Source organism: Protopterus annectens, chromosome 3.part1, assembly GCF_019279795.1.
Source record: "Protopterus annectens isolate FY-2018-M chromosome 3.part1, PAN1.0, whole genome shotgun sequence".
Lineage (NCBI taxonomy): Eukaryota > Metazoa > Chordata > Ceratodontiformes > Protopteridae > Protopterus > Protopterus annectens.
Genome location: NC_056732.1, coordinates 1,840,004,393 through 1,840,016,433, shown reverse-complemented (window position 1 = coordinate 1,840,016,433; position 12,041 = coordinate 1,840,004,393). Strand labels below are relative to the sequence as shown.

Here is a 12,041-nt window from a genome sequence, read left to right as displayed (position 1 = left end):
AGCATAAAGTGCTAGGGGGTGCAATAGGCAGATATCGAGTGGTCTTTAGAAGATTCCCAGTACTGATTTAGCACTCTGTGTGTGGCATAAACCATAGTTAGCTGCTTGCTACAAGTGTTACAAATACAGCAAGATTTGCTGCAATTTAAAAAGAAATGGAGAAAGTTTTGTTGAGGACTTTTTGCTTTTTTGGTCCTCACATACGAGGACCTTTTTTGCTCCTCTACTTAAAACTGTGGGGAGAATATGAATTGCTAGGTACAGCTCTGGGACATTGGGGGGGTAGGGTTTAAAGTAAAAGCAGTCCTCAGCAGCAGTATCACACTATACCAGGAGCCACAATCACTTCAGTGGCCTCAAGCATGGGTCAGCATGGGCCAGAGTAAGTCCAGTGAAAAAAAGAAGTGCCCAGTAGATCCATTGGATGAGGAGAACCCCTAATGGCAGTGCATACTGTGCTGTAAGGAGAAAGAATAGTGCTACCCATACTGACCAGTATTCTGTATCACTGCCCTTGGTTTCTACAGCACAATACCCATCCCTACCCCCAGCAGTCTGTACCATTGCTCTAGGTTTGTACAGCAACACATCTACTGACACTCCCCTTTAATCTGTATCAATGGCCCAGATTTCCACATTAACACTCCTACCTACTACCTTATTTATTCTGCATTACTACCTCAGGTTTCTATATGTACCTGTACCCACACTCCTGTTTAGTTTGTAAAAATGCCATAGGTTTCTACAATAACACTCCTTCCCCTATCCCCTTTAGCCCATGTCTCTTCCTACACTTCTCTTTTGCCTGTGACTGCCTTTGGTTCTACAATAACGCACCACCTACATTCCCGTTTAGTCTTTAATGCTGCATCAAACTGTACACAGACACTCTGAGCAATAAACTCAGTTAGTCTGCATCAGTGCCCTGCATTTCTAGAATAATACCCCTGTCCACACTCCCCTTTAGTGTATACCACTGCCGCAGGTTTCCACATAACACACCTGTCCACACCCTCCTTTAGTCTATATCCCTGCCCTAGGTATTCTACAGTAATACCCTGTCCACACTCCTCTTTAGTGTATACCACTGCCCCCAGTTTTCTACATTAAAAAACAGCTGTCCACACTTTCCTTTAGTGTGTACCACTGCCCCAGATCTCCACATTAACACACCTGTCCACACTCCCATTTCGTATAAACCACTACCCCAGGTTACTAAAGTAACACACCTGTCCACACTCCCCTTTAGTGTATACCACTGCCCCAGGTTTGTACAGTAACACACCTGTCCACACTCCCCTTTAGTGTATACCACTGCCCTAGGTTACTACAGTAACACACCTGCCCACACTCCCCTTTAATGTACACCACTGCCCTAGGTTACTACAGTAACACACCTGTCCACACTCCCCTTTAGTGTATACCACTGCCCCAGGTTACTACAGTAACACACCTGTCCACACTCCCCTTTAGTGTATACCACTGCCCCAGGTTTGTACAGTAACACACCTGTCCACACTTCCCTTTAGTGTACACCACTGCCCCAGGTTACTACAGTAAGACACCTGTCCACACTCCCCTTTAGTGTATACCACTGCCACAAGTTCCTACAGTAACACACCTGCCCATACTCCCCTTTAGTGTACACAACTGCCCCAGGTTTGTACAGTAACATACCTGTCCACACTCCCCTTTAGTGTACACCTCTGCCCCCTGTTACTACAGTAACACACCTGTCCAAACTCCCCTTTAGTGTATACCACTGCCCCAGGTTTCTACAGTGACAAACCTGTCCACACTCCCCTTTAGTGTATACCACTGCCACAGGTTTCTAAAGTAACACACCTGTCGACACTTCCTTTTAGTGTATACCGCTGCCCCAGGTTATAACAGTAACATACCTGACCACACTCCCCTATAGTGTATACCACTGCTCCAGGTTACTACAGCAACACATCTGTCCACACTTCCCTGCAGTGTATACTACTGCCCCAGGTTGCTACAGTAACACACCTGTCCACACTTCCCTTTAATGTATAGCTCTGCCCCAGGTTTCTACAGTAACACACCCACATACTCTCCTCTTTAGTCTGCTGTGCTGCACCAAATTCTATACAAAACGTCTAGCCACTCCCTCCTTCAGTCTATCTCACTGTGCTACTTGCCCCCTTCTTGAATCTGTCTCTCTGCCACACACACACACACACACACACACACACACACACACACACACACACACACACACACACACACTCTCACACACACACACACACACACACACACACACACACACACACACACACACACACACACACACACACACACACCCTCCTTAAGTTGGTCTCGCTGTGCTACATTTCTTGCAAAATATATCCACCCACATTTCACTTTAGTCTGCACTGTTGTACCAAATTCCTATACTGACACCCTAGACACACTCCCCTTTAGTAAGAGTCACTGCCTTTGGTTACTACAACAGCACTACTGTCCATATTCAGCTTTTGTTTGTGTTGTTACTCCTGGCTCCTACAATAACATTTTCATCAATGCTCCCCCTTAGTCTTTCTGTATCAAGGTACAAGGATTTGTGCAATCGCCACCCATGTTCTCCACCCTGCTAACTGTCTCACTGCCCCTGACATCTACAATAACCCTCTGACCCATATTCTCCTTAAGGCTGTATGTGGCACTACACCACATTTATGAAATAATCCCATAGTTTGCTCTCATTGTTGTAAAACATAAAACTGCAGGCTCTAGAATTCCAAAAAAAGAAAATTCAATTTATACCAAATAAATTCATAAACTCACTGTTACATCTTAAAACATGATAACAGGGGCACCTCCCAAATACCCCTTGTATTTTGTATGTTAGCTCTGAGATCATCAGAAGACAGAGTACAGGATGTACCCAGAGGTACCCCAACCTCAGACTTGGTGTACATCCCCCTTTTCTGTCTTGCTCTTCCAAGGACTGCAGTTACAATCATAAGAATATCAATAGACACCCTAATAGCTTACATATGCTCCCCTTTGTATAGCAATGTCACTGCCCCAAGTTCCCACATTACCTCTGCTATGTCTACCCTCATTCTGACTGTGTGCATCACTATCCTGGGTTTATATAATAATACCTCCCTGTGGTCCCCATCTGTTATGTCATTATCATCAATTTCTGAGCCATAAAACCTTTTAGATTATAGATGTTTGTGTCACAGAGTTTCACAATAACCCCCTTACCCATATTCATCTTTAGTCTTTGAGAATCTACTCCACCTTTGTACAATAATCCAACCCAAGCAAACTCCACTTTAGGCTGTAAATGTGGGTGTCTTAGCAATCTGTGTGTTAAATAATTTGAAATGGCAACATGACCAGACTCACAATATACTACATTATCCGTTACAGAGACCAGACTCACAATATACTACAGTATCCCTTACAGTGACCAGACTCACAATATACTACAGTATCCGTTACAGTGACCAGACTCACAATATACTACAGTATCCGTTACAGTGACCAGACTCACTAAATATTACAGTATTCATTACAGTTTATTGTAAAATACAAAATACAGCCAAGCAGTTACACTGTCCGAGTTATTTCAACTCTATTATAACATAGCTAGAAAAAAAGTCTTTGCTTCTCACAAACTGTGTCGTGCCCAGGATCAATGCACACTTGATCAAGATGGCTATAAAGAAGAGTAAGCAATGTTCAGCTTATATATTCTTTTTTTTAGCAGCAGATGTTATTTCCTAGTGTCTTTGTGGTTTGCATGACTGATTCTTGTTTCATGTCATCTTTGCATCAGTTGAAGTGTCTGTATTTTATTTCCTTCATTTCTGCATCTGAAGACTTATTTAACTTTTATCACACTCTTAAATTGGGTTGATGAACTTAGTCCAGTGTGTCCCCAGCTCTACTTGTGTGTTTTGGTTGTTTTGCTCATGAAAGATCCGTTATTAGTGGTTATCCACCGTTTTTAGCCTTAAGAACGGCTGGTTTAAGCTCTTAGAAGAGCCTTTCTTTTTCTTTTAGTCGATCTTTCGTGTATGTGGCTGTGGGTTCCCTCTTGCTTCTTTTTTGATAGGTTGGTCCGTTTTTATTCAGACCTTAGTAGCTCTGATAAGAGCTGTTGTGTCCCAGTCCATGTGGGCCGAGACTTTTTGGAATGGAGCTGTAACAAGAGCTGTTTGGTGTAACTTGGTTTTAAATAACCCCCATAAGAATGGTACACAACACAGGCAACCCAAATTATGTACTAATATTTATACACAATTAAACTAAACAATATCAAACCCTTATTTGTAAATTTAGTGCTAGCTCTCCCTGAAGAAGAATTGGCCAGTTAGCTTCAGGCCAGCCGGTCTCGAAAGCGCCGGACAACTCAGTAACAGGACAAACTAACCCTCCCTGGAAATGTTTCAAGGGACCCTGACTAAGTTCACCACCCTTTGGTCATTGTAATCTTTATGGGAACCCCTGGATAAAAACATAATGGTAGTGCATTAACCTAAAAGTTAACCACAATGTAAATAAACTAAATGGGCACATTCTAAGCCCATCACATGGCCATAGCAAATTGCACCACAGTCCTGCAATGGTTCTTGCCGAGCGCAAGCACATACGAATACTTATTCTACATTTTTCACACTGGGCCTTACACACTTTGTTATGATACTTGATTTTATGTGATGTGATTTGATTTGTTGGTGATTTATCTGATTGTATTGGAATGGATTAGACACTTTCAAACTCTCACGCTATATTCACACAGGGTGTAAGTTACATGATTAAATACTGGTGAGTTCAGGCATGAATGTAACAAGGGCTTAAAAACAGAACTCCCGTACACCGACATAACATCTTAACAACAATTTAGTAAGCCAACCGCCACTGGTAGTATACTGTTAAGCACAGATTATGATCTCGTCCTCCACGGACTTCACTTGAGCCCAGCCAAGCAAGCGGACACTGGCCGTGAGTTACTCCTCTTGAAAGAACCTTTTTATCGCTATAACCACTGGTAACCGCCCGGGGACACGAGCTAAAACAACCCCGCCATGCAAGCGGACACAGGCCATGAGCTTGTCCTAAAGAATCTCCACTTAAAACTACTACGACACAGAAGTACCAACTGAATTCCACCCGGACATATGAATTAAACCCACCCCAGTGCATCTCTTAGAATCTAGCTGCTTGTAGGCACACACCAACAGCCCACTCACTCATCAACCCCGTCACTCCCATCCCTTGCTCTCTAATTCCCCCCTCCTTTTCCCCCTCTCCTTCCCCACCACTTCCAAAACAAGCAAAACATTTCTTTAATGATAAAATAAAAATTATTTGGTTATTGGGCACACTGCACCAACAATTATATCATTAGGTGAACACACCATGCAGGATCGCTATTTACGCCCAGTCCTAGAGCACCCACCCGATGCTGGGACTCAGGATCCATGGACCGAAGCGGGCTATCTTAAGCCCCTCAACCATCCTCATGAGCAGTTTTCATTCTCTTCACTTCAGTGATGCAAACCCATTCCCTCTTCCTCAACATCACTCACGATGTTGAGACATCCACGCTTTGCACCACATGAATAAACTTAAATTCCATGAAAAGGAGACTCTAGGCCACTGACGACTTTTCAATACACATTTCCGCCTAATTCCCAAGATATTTTCACCTAATGCCAGTTTCTTGTTGTCTTCCCTACAATTTCAGCCACACGTGGATTTTTAATCAATAGATACATCAACATTCAGAACGGGAATTCAATAACCCTTCATCAGACTCAAACTCGGCCCCCATTTGTACCACATGCACCGCAGAAAGATCTATTTAGCTAGTGGATTGATTAATTCATCGAGTATTCTTTATGGTACTACAGGCTAAACTAACAACAATTGGATGATTGGTAAATCAAGGGAAATAAAATCTAAATGGGGAATAGGCAAGATAAAGACTTTTGATGTTTCAATATATTAATCTCTTAGCTGAATTGGACATGTAGTGGGACGAATGTTTAACACTTGGGTTTTTGCATGAAAGTAAATCAAATGAAATGAGTGTAATTTTACCTGATAATTAAACGCATAATGAAACTCATAGTAGGAAGCAAGGTCGAGGGATTATCTAAACAAAAGGAAAGTGAGAGGTTTGAAAACCAATCCAACCCCTCCTTCAGGTCCAAAGTCAACGGAAGCTACGTCAGCAAAAAAGAAGACTTCAAACAGGTCCGTTCACAACACGGAACTTACAACTAAACAGAAGTCCATGCCCACCAGAGGGCTCTCCACCGGATTGGACAGATCGGATCCCCGCCCCTACATCAGGGGCATAAAAGGCCACTCACCACCAGCTCTCAGGTCATTCTGACCAGCGCTTGGAGAGCGCACACAAAAGTCCTTTTAAGGGCTACAATATATTGCACAAAAGGCACTGATCTGGCACTGGCATGCAGGACTGAATGGAGCAAGGATTTGCACTCCACTCAACACCGGAAGGCATCCGAGCCCCCAATTAATAACACAACAGCCCTTATCAGGGCTCTCCAACCACATTTATATAACAGCTCTTAGAGCTCAAATAACAAAAGACATAAGCTCTTCAAGGGCTTAAAAAACGGCTTAAAAAAACAACTAAAAACACGGCCCACACTATTTGGGGCAAAACAGCTCTTTTTAGTGCTCCGTAGTACAACAAGCACAAAACAGCCCTTTACAGGGCTATAAAACAAGGGACTAAACAGCTCTTTTCAGAGCTCATGAAACATAAGAACTATAAAACAAGGAACTAAACAGCTCTTTTCAGAGCTCAAGGAACATTAGACTAGGGGAACATCACATCCCAACCAGGCCGTGCACGGCCACAACAGCTCTTATTAGAGCTCCATTCCAAAAAGTGTCGGCCCACATGGACTGGGACACAACAGCTCTTATCAGAGCTACTAAGGTCTGAATAAAAACGGACCAACCTATCAAAAAAGAAGCAAGAGGGAACCCACAGCCACATATATGAAAGATCGACTAAAAGAAAAAGAAGGGCTCTTCTAAGAGCTTAAACCAGCCGTTCTTAAGGCTAAACACAGTGGATAACTGCTTTCTTGAGCAAAACAACCAAAACACACAATTAAAGCCAGGGACACACTGGACTAAGTTCATCAACCCAACTTAAGAGTGTGATAAAAGTTAAATTAATTTTACCTTCCCCCTGGGCAGGCTACACTCGAGTAAGGTCAACACCTTTTTTCTGTCTTTGCATCTGAAGACTTACAAAAAAGTCTCTGTTATTTCTTTTTGAATTGTCAAATGTCTTAATAACTCCATTTTTTTGTATGTTCCTGTCAATCATAACAGGATACCATTTTACTGTATCAGTTTGAGCCTAACCCACAACCATGTGTGTTTCTATCAAAAAAACAAAAAAACAAAAAAATAATCCTTGTTTTCCCGCCTCTCCTCGACTAGTTTAGACCAGTTTACAGGCATTGCTGTATTCTGGGCTGTGGTGTAGTTCCTGTGTTGTCCATTACCTTACTTGGATAGAAGGAAGTTTCTTTGCTCACCAGTGGGAGTGGGGAGCCTTGAGCAGCCTGCCTGTCCCTGTAGGAAGTGACCTCAGCACAAGAGCTGTAGTAATTGGTTGTTTTGGACCATTTCTAGCTCTTTTGTAGTTCCCTGTTTAAAATCCGCGTTTGCGCGGCTTTGCGCGTTTGTTCGCATAGCGCAGTGCCGGTTAAACTTCTTCCGGCTCCGCCAAGTCTGCTCTTCAAATTTTCCCTTAAGGAAGCTCTACTCTTAGTATAATCAGACTACACACTATATTATAAGCCTAGCACTTGTTCTCAAAACTTCTCTACTAAGTAAGCACTCTCGTACTAAGTAAAGCACTACATCCACCTACCACCCCTGTGAATAGCCACTTCCCTTAAAGGCACAGCACTCCCTTATACTGTTCTAGCATGTCAAGTGGTAGATTACTGGCGCCCTCTCCAGTTCAGCTGGTTAATCTGGGTATCTTGAGACAATGCTACAATTGTCTCATGTACACAGACAACCCTCTCCTCCTCCCAACAAACACAAATACATGTGAGAGATGCAACTATATAGCCAAACTGGAGGCTGAACTCTCTCAACTCAGGGCTGGCATGACCAGACAGGAGGAGATGGTAACCACACACACAACAAACCCAGTCCCACATAGACCTACCACAACTGCAAACCAAACACATAACACAAAGACATACTCGAGGCTCTAATAAAAACTTACCAAAACAACAGAGGCTCCCAAAGCAGACATCCAAAAATCCACCACCTCAAAACAAAACACATGCAACACATACTTCAATAAATCAGTGTGTCAACCAATCACAGCCCTTAAGGCCAAACACCATGCCTGATACACTAGTAATAGGTGACTCTATAGTCAGACACACTGATGTCCCGCTTACCAGGCTGAACAAGGAGAGGGTGACTGTGAGCTGCCTATCGGGAGCTAGGATCCGCCACATAACATACGCACTCAGGTCACTCCAAAGCAAGTACAAATATGACTCTGTCATTGTCCATGCTGGCGTGAATGACCTGAGACGTACCTCCCTGGACTACATGAAAAGAGACATAGAGGAGCTCTCCGATTATGTAGCCCAGGCTGGTATGACCCTGACCCTGAGCAGCATCTTGCCCTCACCAAGAATGATACCACAGTACAAAGACAAGATGGTCAGCTTTAATAATTGGCTCAAGTACTGGTGTCATTCTAAGGGGATCCAATGTCTGTCTGCCTGGGATGACATGTTGGACAAGCCACGCTGCTTCGCAAGGGATGGCTTACACCTGTCACCACTGGGCTTCTGGATATTGGCTAAGGCTCTTGCCACCCCCATAGTGCCTTTTTTAGGCAAGGCTCAAAAGACAAACCCACCTCCTTAGAAAACAAAAATGGAAAAAAACTAAGGGTAATGCTGCTCAATGCCAGAAGTCTAAATCTCAAGATGCAGGCATCTGATGCACTCCTCAGCATGGAGAACATCGACGCCTGTGCAGTAACTGAAACCTGGTTCAAGGCTCCTGAGAGCACCCCAGAGCTACCAGGCTATACCTCGTATCATGCTTTTCGCCCCAAAACCCGGCGAACCACAAAGGGAGTGGGAGTGTCCATATTCATCAAGGACATCCACACCTCCAGGTTAGTAGCAACACATGAAGCATCAGAGACCATACAGGTGCAACTAACCATAGGCAAAACTGCTATACAACTGGTAGCATGTTACAGACCACCCTCCCAATCTCAGGAACCCCACTCAGCCTTCCTGAAGACATTGGAGGATATGAATGTATCACAAAATACCATCATACTGGGAGACTTCAACTACCCAAACATAGATTGGGTACATTATTCTAGCCCTAACACCCTAGCCCAAAGGTTCCTGGAATTCATAAATTCAAATGCACTGGAACAACTAGTCACCTCTCCCACTAGGGGAGATAATATACTAGACCTGATCATCACAAACATGGGGACAGAATGTTCCACACCGGAGGTATACCCCTCACTAGTGAGATCTGACCACAAACTAATCACCCTGGATATACATATCCCACCTCCACCCCCAGCACAAAAGACCACAGTGAAAAACTTCTCAAAAGCAGACTTCACTCTTCTCAAGACTGAGATGGTATCCTTTAAGCCCACTGGGCCAGTGGATACCACATCCCACAATGCTGAATCCTTCACAAATGCTTTCTATGGACATCTCCAAGAATGCATGGATCACGCAATCCCAAATAAATCCAAGTCCCTCTCCACCAAAGGCAAGCGTCCTGTCTGGTGGACCTCAGCCATTAACAAATTGTATAACAAAAGAAGGAAGCTACTGCACGTCAGAGCAAAATCCCATAAAGGGAAGACATCTCTGATCAACATTAGCAGAAAACTACGTTCTCTCATAAAAACATCCAAGGCCAACTTTAAGAGAAAAATCGCTAAGGACACTAAAGATAACCACAAAGCCTTCTTCAGCTATGTTAGAAACCTGGGCAGAAACCCTCAGATATGCTCAGAGTTAGTTCACAACAACAAAAAATACACTGGACCCACAGATATTGCCAACATTCTGGCTGACAGGTTCAGTGCAAATTTCTCCCCTCCCTCACTCCCAAAAGAAGAAATACTTATCCCAGCTGAATGTAATCTCCCTGTCATCTCAGATGTCCAAGTGAGAACCGCCCTCAACAAAGCTAAAAACACAGCATCAATGGGACCTGACGGTATCCCGGGTTGCGTGCTACGTGAACTCCAAGAGGAGCTAAACCCGCACATAAAAATGCTATTTAACCTTAGCCTTAGTACAGGATATGTACCTGAACACTGGCGTACAGCAACAGTGGTCCCACTCCACAAAGGGGGTACCTCTACAGACCCTGGGAACTACCGCCCCATAAGCTTAACCTGCCTGGTCTGCAAAGCTATGGAAAGAATCATTATGGAACTCATAAACAAAGACATAGGGGACCTACAGACACTTGACCCCACCCAGTTCGGCTTTGTAAAGGGCAGATCCTGCCTTTTGAACCTGGTTGACTTTTTTGAAACAGTCACTAGAGCCATTGGTGAGGGCAAAGCAGTCCATACAGCCTACCTGGACTTGGCTAAGACCTTTGACACAATACCCCACTCAGGCATCATAGATAAGCTCAACAGAGTAAACGTAAACCCTTATGTCACTAGATGGGTTGCAAACTGGCTAAAGGACAGAACCCATAAAGTTAAAATCGCTGGAGCAATGTCAGACTCAAAGCCAGTCACAAGTGGTGTCCCACAGGGACCTGTCCTGGGACCCCTCTTGTTCGGCATTTATTTCTCAGATGTTAAAGCAAACATGGGAGGGTTGTGGCTGACAAAGTTCGCAGATGACTGCAAACTAGGCGCCATAGTCGATACACCAGCGGACACATACATCCTACAAAAAGGCCTCACAGAAACGGACAACTGGTGCCAGAGTCACGGCCTTAAACTAAATGCCAAAAAATGTATAGTCATCCCCTTTGAGAAAAACAAAGTACCCACAAATTATCACATAGACAGCAACCCACTGAGTACGGAAAAAGTAATCAGAGACCTAGGGACCCAAGTCGACAGCGACCTCTCATTTGACACCCACGTTGCCAAAGTGGTTAGAAAAACATTCTACCTTGCACACCTCATCATGAAGGGATTCACATCCAGATCCAAGGATGTCATTGTAATACTCCTCCCTCATCAGACCCATGATTGAGTACAATGCCCCATTTGGTATGTACCTCACCTGGCATTTGCAACAGCTGGAGAGACCACAAAAGTACCTCACCAAGAGGATCAAGGGTCTCCAACATATGTCTTATTCTGCCAGACTAAAGAAACTTCAGCTCTATTCAGTAGCATACCGCCTGCTCAGAGGTGATCTCTGCCTGACGTACAAGGCCATGTCCAATCAGGATCTGATGGACATGCTCCACCTCAAAAATCCAAATCCATCAGGACCACGAGAGCTAAAGACTTAAACCTCGGCACAAGTATGAATAGGACATGCTGGAGGGATAGATTCATAACCCAGAGGCTTCCCATGCTTTGGAACAAGATCCCAGTTCATATTAGGCAGAGCCCCTCACTGACTCTCTTCAAGAGAAATCTTGACGAGTGGATGGGAGATCGTAAGTTTACCCCAGGGGTCACATCTGTGTCACTGCTAGACAGGGGCACAGTAAACTAATTCTATTATATAAGGGGACCTTCATTGTGTCACTACTAGACAGAGGCACAGTATTCTAAATTTATTCTGTACATTTTTGTACCATTTCATGGGGTGGCAAAAGCCACATCACTCTGGCTAGGCTTACAAATGCCCCAGGGCAGATAGCCTAGTACTAAACTATGAAACTATGAAACTATGTCACAAAGTAAACTAGTCATGTTCTTCTTTCCGTGAACCAGTTCTAAACCACATATATTCACAGATAAGCGAAACATGTTTATTTCCTCAGATATTTCTCTA

At 43.9% G+C, this 12,041-nt stretch overlaps 1 protein-coding gene across 1 annotated transcript in view; it reads right to left on the bottom strand.

Annotated features, from left to right (window-relative positions):
* LOC122797906 (zinc finger protein 558-like) overlaps positions 1–12,041 on the bottom strand; it is a 241,099-nt gene that overhangs the window by 126,634 nt on the left and 102,424 nt on the right. The gene's annotated exons all lie outside the window — the stretch shown is intronic.